The sequence below is a fragment of the Scylla paramamosain genome, chromosome 35 (assembly GCF_035594125.1).
Source record: "Scylla paramamosain isolate STU-SP2022 chromosome 35, ASM3559412v1, whole genome shotgun sequence".
Taxonomy (NCBI): Eukaryota; Metazoa; Arthropoda; class Malacostraca; order Decapoda; family Portunidae; genus Scylla; species Scylla paramamosain.
The window spans coordinates 2735001-2745000 of NC_087185.1; the positions used below are offsets into that span (position 1 = coordinate 2735001).

Sequence of the window (10000 nt, forward strand, 5' to 3'; positions counted from 1 at the left end):
TTTTATTTTTCCCACGCTTGTTCCCACGGTGCCAGATTTCGAGTCATGAGAATGAAGAACGATGGAAATTCTGCATGTGAACAGTGTACGCTACTACTACTACCACTACTGTCATTCTCATGACTCGAAATCTGGCACCGTGGGAACAAGCGTGGGAAAAATAAAATAATAGATTAGTTTATCAGGTGAGATTGATAAAAAAATATATATATAATTATGATTTTCCACGAAATTAAACGATTTGACATTTTTACGTCTTTTAGTAGAGAGAGAGAGAGAGTACTACTACTACTACTACTACTACTACTACCACTAGATTCTTTCCTTTACTTCAATACATGACTGAACCTGACATAAGACATACAAAACAAAAGATAAAAGTAGGGGAGAGAAAAAGAAAATCACTTATAGATCTGTGCCTCCCCTCTTCTCACTCCGACAATAAAGTACCTAAGAAAAAAAAACAATAAACTCAAGAAACAAAAACACTAAAAGAAAAAAAAAAAAAACGAAACTCAATCACTTATACATTCACCTCCCCTCTTCTCTCTCTCTCCCCCCCACAAAAAAATGAATTAATAAACAAAGAAAACAATGCACTGAAAAAAACAAATACACCAGCCCATCACATAACAAAACCTAACACAACATTACAAAACACAACAATACACTGGTAAAATATTTGATAACAGAAATATTACCACCAGTTCGAATCCTTTTACTCCTTCACGTGAGGAGAGAGTAAGAGAGAGAGAGAGAGTAGAAGGCGTAGACAGTGTTATAGATGCAGTGATGTGAGCCTTAGGAGTACTCCACACCCGTTACCTGCCCGTCTGTAGGTGTTCATTAAGTTATACAGGTGTGTGTTCAATGCTACGGGGCTTTTTGGGGAAGGGGGAGGGAGAGGTGGGAGGGGAGGGAGGGGAGAGAGGGGAGGGAGGGTGTAGGTTCATGTTAAATTGATAGGAATAGCGTGTTGTTTGTGTGTGTGTGTGTGTGTGTGTGTGTGTGTGTGTGTGTGTGTGTGTGTGTGTGTGTGTGTGTGTGTGTGTGTGTGTGTAATTGTGTGTAGTTTTCCTCTCTCTCTCTCTCTCTCTCTCTCTCTCTCTCTCTCTCTCTCTCTCTCTCTCTCTCTCTCTCTCTCTCTCTCTCTCTCTCTCTCTCTCATTATCAACTTTTTATTCATCTTTCATTTTCCTTATTTTTTTTTACCTTCTTTTCATAATCTCTTTGTTCATCCGCTCTTAACTTCATGACCTCTCCTCCTCTCTCTCTCTCTCTCTCTCTCTCTCTCTCTCTCTCTCTCTCTCTCTCTCTCTCTCTCTCTCTCTCTCTGTCAAGCACTTCCTGTTCTATCTTCCCTTCTCCGTTTCACTTTTCAACACGCAAAGTTAATCTTCTAATTCCCTCTTTATCTCTCCTTTTCTCTTCCCTATCTACATCCTTCCCTTTTCTTTCATTTTTTCACTTCCTCCTCCTTTCCATTTCGTCCTTTTTCTTCATCCCTGACATACACTTCCTTCCTTGTCAGTTTTATCTGCGCTTCCTCCTCTTCCTTTTCGTATTTTCTCTCTTGTATCTGCTTTCTCTCTCTATTCTTTTTCATTTTTTTTTTACTTGTGTTATCATTCACTTTCTCTTTCCTCTGTTTTTTTTTCTTTTTTTTTTTTGTTTCCTTACGTTTATTCGAATTTCTTCAGCTTATTCTTTAAATTCTTCTCTTTCTTTTTTTCTTCTCTCTCTCTCTCTCTCTTGCTTTTCATATTCACTTTTCGTTTTCCTCCTCTCCTTGTTGTTGTTGTTGTTGTTGTTGTTGTTGTTGTTGTTGTTGTTGTTGTTGTTGTTGTTGTTGTTGTTGTTGTTGTTGTTGTTGTTGTTGTTGTTGTTCTTCTTCTTCTTCTTCTTCTTCCACTTCTTATTATTATTTTTATTCTTATTCTTATTCTTCGTGCTCTCCGCCTTCTTCATTTCCCTTTCGTTTAAATCACATTTATTCTCCTACCTCTTCAACTTTCTTTCCTCTTTCTTCCTTCTTCCTTCCTCCTTCCTTCTTCCTCTTCCTGCTCTTACACCTGCACCTGCTCCTTGCCATCAACAGGTAGGAGGAAATACCAGCTGTTTACCTGAGCCTCACTGCACTGTTTACCTGTCCGTGCCTTGTTTGTACGGTTCAACTGTTGGCTTGAAAGTATTTTTTTTTTTTTTTTTTGTACCTTTAAACTCTTCCTTTCATGCTCTGCCTCCTGAAGTATTTTAAAGAGATTGGCAGATTTTTTTTTTTAAGTCTTCCCTGGTTTCTTTTTAATTTACTTATTGTTTTGTTTTGTTTTTTTGTTTTTCTTTTTCTTTCTAAGCTTTTTTTTCATGTACTTTATCCTTAAGTATTTTTGAAAGAGATTGTCAGATTTTTTTTTCAAGTCTCCCCTCTTTTTTTTTTAATTCACTTTGTTTGTTTGTTTGTTTGTTTGTTTGTTTGCTCTCTGAACTGTTTAAATTCTTCCTTTCATGCTTTTCATCCTTAAGTATTTTTGGAGACTTGCAAATTTTTTTTTTTTAAGTTTCCTCTCCCTTTCATTTTATTTCACTTTGTGGTTATCATTTTTTTGTTTTTGTTTTATTTCTTTTCGATTTTTAAACTTTTCCTCTTATGATTTTTTTTTTAAGAGGTTGGCACAGATTACATTTCTCTTTGTAAGTTCTTCGCCTTTTTTCTTTTTAATTAATTCTATGTAATTTTAATTTATTCCATATAGTTTTTGATAGTTTAGGTTTCGTGATCATAATCTTCAAAGGTCATAATGTCATTTCTCTACAACGATTTCATTTCTCAAGACATTAGAATTCCTTTATTTTTCATTTTATCTTATTTATTCATTTATCTGTCATTATATCTACTTTTTTTTCATTCCCTGGTTTTCCTTTACAAACTTCAAATTCAGCATTAATACTGACTTTCCTATCACAACACTCTTACTTTCATTTCCTAGTCATCTTACATTTCTTCAGCTTTCTATTTCATTACTTTCACACTGATTTCCTTTTGATTCCCAATTTATTTCAACTCAAAATTTTATATCTATGATCATATGTTATTTTTGTTTCCTTCTCTTCCTTTTCCTCCTCTCTAACTTTTCAGTACATTAATTTCCTCTTAAACTATATGCAAAATCTCAATCATTACTTTTTTTTCCTGTTCCTCCTTATCCTCCTTCTTCTCCTCCTCCTTTTCCTCCTTCTCTCCAACTGTTCAATATATCTTTCTCCTCTTACATTATATTCACAATCCCGTTCATTTTTTTCTTTCTTCTACCTCTTTCTTCTCAACCTCCTTCCTTCTCCTCCTCCTCATCCTCCTCCTCTTCCTCTTAATTAACTTCCCGGTGCCTCAGCCTCACCTATGTGACTCGGTTCATTAAGCAAAGGTGCAAGTAACTCCCAGACTGGCTCACCGTAACTCCCAGCCAGGTGTGAAAAAGTGCAGGTGAGACGAAGCAGAAGTATTCATTACAAACACAGGGACTCACGACCTCCGAGCGCTAGTCTGTATCTTTACCTGGGAATTATTCATAGTTTTTCTTACTGGCGATTGAAGGTTGGTGTAAAAATGGGTTGTGTTTTTAAGTTTAATACGATACTGAATGAAACTTTATGCAGTAATATGAGCAGGTGTGTCTTTTAAGTCTTGTTTTATGCTAGATGCTATGTTTTTCACGTCTTTTCTTGCTGGTGATTGAAACTTTGAGCATAAATATGAGTAGATGTGTTGGAAAGTCTTATTCGATACCAGACAAGCAATTAATCAGTTTTCCTTACCAATGATTCAGACTCAGCGCAGAAAATAGATGTCTTTTAAGTTTAACCAGGTACTAATCAAGCATCTTTTCACGTCTTGCCTTACTGGTGATTGAAACTTGGCAAAACTATAAGTACAAGTGTTTTTAAGTCCTGTTCAATACCAGACAAGCGTTTTTCATATCTTTCCTTACTCATGATTATAACTTAGCGGAAAAATAAGATGTGTCTTTAACGATTTGATAACAGACAAGACAAATATATCATCAGTTTTCCTTCGTAATTGAAACTCAGCGCAAAATATTACATGTATTTTTAAGTCTTATTCAAAAACTCGACCGGTATTTTTCACATCTCTTCTTACTTGTGATTATAACTCAGCGCTAAAAAAAAATTAAGATGTGTTTTTTTTTTGCGTTTTGATACCAGACAAGCATCATTAGCTACTCATTTTGTAAAATTTGACAGCATTTGGTTAATTTGCTCATAAATGTGTGAAATTATTGAAGATTATTACTGAAAATGTTAAGTTAGGATGATTCAGTGTTAGTGATTATGCCTGGAAATTCTCTCTCTCTCTCTCTCTCTCTCTCTCTCTCTCTCTCTCTCTCTCTCTCTCTCTCTCTCTCTCTCTCTCTCTCTCTCTCTCTCTCTCTGTGTGTGTGTGTGTGTGTGTGTGTGTCTGTCTCTCTGTCTGTCTGTATAAACCGGAGCAGGTGAAGAGAAGGAGAGAAGAAGTGAAGAGAGACAGGTGTGATGACTGTGAAGAGACAGGTAGGAGGAGACACGTGAGAGCAGGCAGGTGAGAAAGACAGGTGAAGTGAGGAGGGACGAGGGAAGAGAAGCAGGTGATGGGAGACCAGGTGAGGAAAGATGAGACGAAAGGAAAAAAAAATGGAGGAAAATAAGAGAAAAATAGGGAAAAATATGTAAGGAAAAGAATAAAAATTAGATACGTAAAGATAAATGAGAATAAAGGAGGAAGAAAAAAGAAAAATGCAATAGATTATATAAGAAAGACGAAGCGGATTCAGAGAGAGAGAGAGAGAGAGAGAGAGAGAGAAACAGAGGACAGAGAAAAAAAAGAGAATCACAACAACAACAACAACAACAACAACAACAACAACAACAACAACAACAACAACAGCAATAATAACAACAACAACAACAATAACCACGAAATGAACGAAACAAAACGCAAATACATTGATAAACGCTTCACTAAACAGGTGGGAAAGTGTTAATTAAAGGAATCTAAACCTTTGAAATTACCTTCGTGAGTTCCTTAAAAATTCAGAAACTCTTGGGGAAAAAAAGTAGAAGAGAAAAGGAAGATAAGAAGATAAGAACACTGCCACGGTATTACGTAAGAGGAAAGAGAGAGAAAGGGGGATAATTAGGACGTGGAAAAAAGTTTGGAAGTCACGAAAAGGGAATAAGGAGAAAGTTGAATAGATAATGAAAGTGAAAATTGGCGTTTGGAGGGAAAGAAATAAAGGGAAAGAGAAAATGAGGGAAGGAAAGAGATGGTTAGAAACAGAGAGAGAGAGAGAGAGAGAGAGAGAGAGAGAGAGAGAGAGAGAGAGAGAGAGAGAGAGAGAGAGAACAAGGTAGGTGGTCTGAGTGAGTCTCGCTCCGGTGGACACGACACACACGTGCCCGAGGTAACACACACACACACACACACACACACACACACACACACACACACACACACACACACACACACACACACACATGGAATGCACTCACTTCTCATAACTCTCATAAACAATTTTGAACAGGAACAACACAAGGACGAGAGAGAGAGAGAGAGAGAGAGAGAGAGAGAGAGAGAGAGAGAGAGAGAGAGAGAGAGAGAGAGAGAGAGAGAGATGGTATGACTGTCTCTGTAATTTGGTCTGTGGTTTTTGTGATTCTGTTGGACACACGGTTGGATAGTGACTGTCAAACCTGTCACGCCTTTCTGTCACCTGAAAAAAAAAAAAAAGAACATCACTGTGTGGGAACTGCACTGGCTTCACTTCCTCAGCTTCACGAGACTCATGGAATCAAAATACATTAATTATCATATTCCTTTATACTGAAAGAATCTCTACTGCTTTTTAAATCTATTACCTCTTTCTTTTTTTTTTTTTTTCCTTCTCCTCATCCGTTTGTTTTCCCTTTCGTTTTCCTTTGTTTTTGCGCGCAAGGGTCTTTGTGCCTTGCTTTGTTTCCTATACTGTGTTAGTGTTCGTTTGTGTCATATTGTGAAAAAAGTGTAGGAATATTAATGCATTTTTAATATCATGGTTATATTTCTAAGTTTCATGATTCTGTTGCCAAGAAATCTATCTATCAATTTATCTACCTATCTACATCCTGTAATAGTTAATAAAACCAGGTATAGATAGCACGGTAGCAACACATACACACACACACACACACACACACACACACACACACACACACACAAGCGGAGCACGAGGCAACCCGCGGGGGAAGGGAAAGCGCCGCAGGAGACTCTCAGGGGCAACAACAGGAGGCCTCAGCGTCAAAGGGGTAAGGGTGGTATCTAATTTACAGGTCTGAATCACCCTGGATAAACGCGAGTGTCTTGGAAGGGTGACTTAACAGGTTTCATATCGTGAGTCGCTCCTTTCTTACAAATCCCAAGGTGTTTTTTTGTTGTTTTAGATTTTTTTTTCTTTTTTTGTGTCGTGGTGGTGGTGGTGGTGGTGCTGGTGTGGTGGCGGCGTTTTCTATACTAATCCGTCACGGGAATACGGCAGTTTGGTTCCCCCTTTATCTCTTTCCTCTTTCACCACAAGCCTGAACGAGAGAGAGAGAGGAGATAAAGAGAGATAAAAAAAATTCCTCTTACGCATCCATCTTCACTTTTCCCCGCCAGATGTCTCTCCGCCTCGCCTCCGTTGGTTTAGTGCAATTTCCGAACGTTCTTTCATCTCATTTTTTATCCCCGAGTACTTTTATTGCTGGGTTCTTGTTCCTGCCAGCGATGGTTTCTCAAGGCAGTGTCACGGCGGATTCTTGGGTTCTTACTTCTTGCCTGCGTGCCGCGTTTAAGGGAGTCAGGGTGCGTGTAGCGGGTCACCGGCCTGGCTGACTTCGGCGCGTGCATCCCACTCACTGTTAGATGCTGCTGATTCTTGAGATGGTAGTGACAGTGGAAGGAAGGGGGTACTAGCAGAGGCTGGGAGATGCTGGGAGAAGCTGAGAGAGGCTGGGAGATGCTGGAATAAGCTGAGAGAGGCTGGGAGAGGCTGGAATGAGCTGAGAGAGGCCGGGAGATGCTGGAATGAGCTGAGAGAGGCTGGGAGAGGCTGGAATGAGCTGAGAGAGGCCGGGAGAGGCTGGAATGAGCTGAGAGAGGCCGGGAGAGGCTGGAATGAGCTGAGAGAGGCCGGGAGAGGCTGGAATGAGCTGAGAGAGGCCGGGAGAGGCTGGAATGAGCTGAGAGAGGCTGGAATGAGCTGAGAGAGGCAGGGTTAGGCTAGAATGAACTGATAGAGGCTGGGATAGACTAGGAGGGGTTGAGATGGACTGGGACAGACTGGGATGGCTTAGAAGAGGCTGGGTTAAGTTAAGATAGACAGGGATGGACCTGGAGAGACTGAGACAGCTAAAGAGAGACTGGGATTGCCTAGGAGAGGTTGAGACGGGCTGAAAAATGGTTGGAATGAAATGAAAGAGGTTAGAATAGAATGGAACAGGCCAGAGTAGATTGCCAGAAGCTATGACACTCCTGAAATAGGAGAGGGAGGCTGGAGTAGACCAAGAGAGGCTGTAATGGATAGGGAGAGGCTGGAATGGACTGGGAGAAGCTAAGATGGGATGGGAGAGGCTGTGATAGACTGGGGAAGGCTACAATGAGCTAAGATAGACTGAGATTTGCTGGGAGAGATTAGGATTAGATAATAGATGGAATGATTTATACAGGGACTGCCACGTGTAGCTCTGATGGGTTCTTGAAGCTTGTCAGTTACGGTCTTAAGGCGTGATGTACTGTCTCAGCTGGCAATTACTCGTTTTCTTTCCTGTTTTCTGTGTTGGTGGGGCGTCCCGTTCTAAAACCCGTGAGTGGTGATTCGAGTGGTCATTACCAGTTAATTCTTGCCGGTGGTGGTGATGGAAGTGGTGATGACGAAGATGGACTAGAACAAGCTGTTATTGTTGTTATTGTTGTTGTGCTAATAGTAGCGGTCCGTTACTGCCGTTCTGTTGCAGTAGCGTTACATTAAAGGTGTCTTCTGGTTCTGTGACTCAATGTTCTGTTATAGCAGCGGTTATGGTTGATGGTACTCGCTCCTTTTGCCTCTAACTCAAAAAACAGTAACGTTCTGGTCCCCTTCGTAGCGTCGCCGACAGCTGCGCCACCTTGCGTCACGCTGCGTCACGGGGATCAACATCAGGCTGTTCCGCACTTTCCACTCGTCACAGAATAAAAATCTACTTAAGTTTGCGTCCTGTTGCGTCACAGAGTTGCCGTCACACTAGTTTCTTTTCTCTCCTCCTCCTCCTCCTCCTCTTCCTTCTGGTCTTCCTCTCCTTATTTTATTCATACTCCGTCGGTACTAAAGAATAAACTACAAGAGTCTCAATGATTTCTTTGCTTCTATATGAGTGTGCCCTCCTCCTCCTCCTCCTCCTCCTCCTCCTCCTCCTCCTCCTCCTCCTCTTCCTTCTGGTCTTCCTCTCCTTATTTTATTCATACTCCGTCGGTAATAAAGAATAAACTACAAGAGTCTCAATGATTTCTTTGCTTCTATATGAGTGTGCCCTCCTCCTCCTCCTCCTCCTCTTCCTTCTGGTCTTCCTCTCCTTATTTTATTCATACTCCGTCGGTAATAAAGAATAAACTACAAGAGTCTCAATGATTTCTTTGCTTCTATATGAGTGTGCCCTCCTCCTCCTCCTCCTCCTCCTCCTCCTCCTCCTCCTCCTCCTCCTCCTCTTCTTCCTAATCCTCCTAGTCCTCCTCCTCTTGCTCCTGTTTCTATCACCGTTCTGCCAAGACTTAGGAAAGATTTTGAGGTGTTTTCACAAGCCAACACAGACTCCTCTATCTCATTTTCTTAACTCCTGCCTAAGTCTAAGTCGTACCGAAGTCATTACGACCAGACACGACTTTGCTACGACCAGATTAGTACGACCTTGCTTCTTGCTGCACCTCACGTTCTAGATTCAATGGCCATAAAACCACAGCTAAAATAATAACTGTCATTAAGAAAAATAATACACTTTCTCGCTCTCTCTCTCTCTCTCTCTCTCTCTCTCTCTCTCTCTCTCTCTCTCTCTCTCTCTCTCTCTCTCTCTCTGATTATTATGTTTTTTTACGAGTTTTTCATCTATTTATTTGTTCAGTTTGAGTAATTCCTCCTCCTCTCTCTCCTCTCTCTCTCTCTCTCTCTCTCTCTCTCTCTCTCTCTCTCTCTCTCTCTCTCTCTCTCTCTCTCTCTCCCGTGTCACAGGTGAGGCTCATTAACCGCTAAGGGACGAAGGTACAAGACAAACATTAGCAATTAATATGATGAACAGCCAACATTTATGATTCACCTGGTCTTTCTAGGTAATTAGGGACATGTGTGGGTTACTGAGCATTAAGAGCCAATGAACTGCGCCCTTGGGGGATAACAGGAAAATATGGAAATGAAGAAAGCAAAGGAACACAAAGGAGGAACAAGCAGCAGCAGATTTGTTTGTCCCTCCGATATTGTTTGTGATGGTATACTAATTGTAACGAAGAGATGTAGGATAGTAAAGGTGAAGGTATGGGTGATATACTACTATTACTATTAACTTAACCTACTGTAATGTAACCTTGCTTAAACTAACCAAACCTAACCTAACTTTTACCTAACTTAACCTAACCTAACCTAACCTAATCTTACCAAACCTAACCAAACCTAACCTAACCTAACCTAACCTAACCTAACCTAACGTAACCTAACCTAATCTTACCAAACCTAACCAAACCTAACCTAACCTAACCTAACCTAACCTAACCTAACTTTACCTAACTTAACCAAACGTAACCTAACCTAATCTTACCAAACCTAACCAAACCTAACCTAACCTAACCTAACCTAACCTAACTTAACCTAACCTAACCTAACCTAACCTAACCTAACCTAACCTAACCTAATCTTACCAAACCTAACCAAACCTAACCTAACCTAACCTAACCTAACCTAACTTTACCTAA

General features: G+C 40.4%; 1 protein-coding gene across 4 annotated transcripts in view; it reads left to right on the plus strand.

Annotated features, from left to right (window-relative positions):
• Positions 1 to 10000, plus strand: part of LOC135090557 (uncharacterized) — a 37963-nt gene that overhangs the window by 18025 nt on the left and 9938 nt on the right. The window lies entirely within an intron of this gene.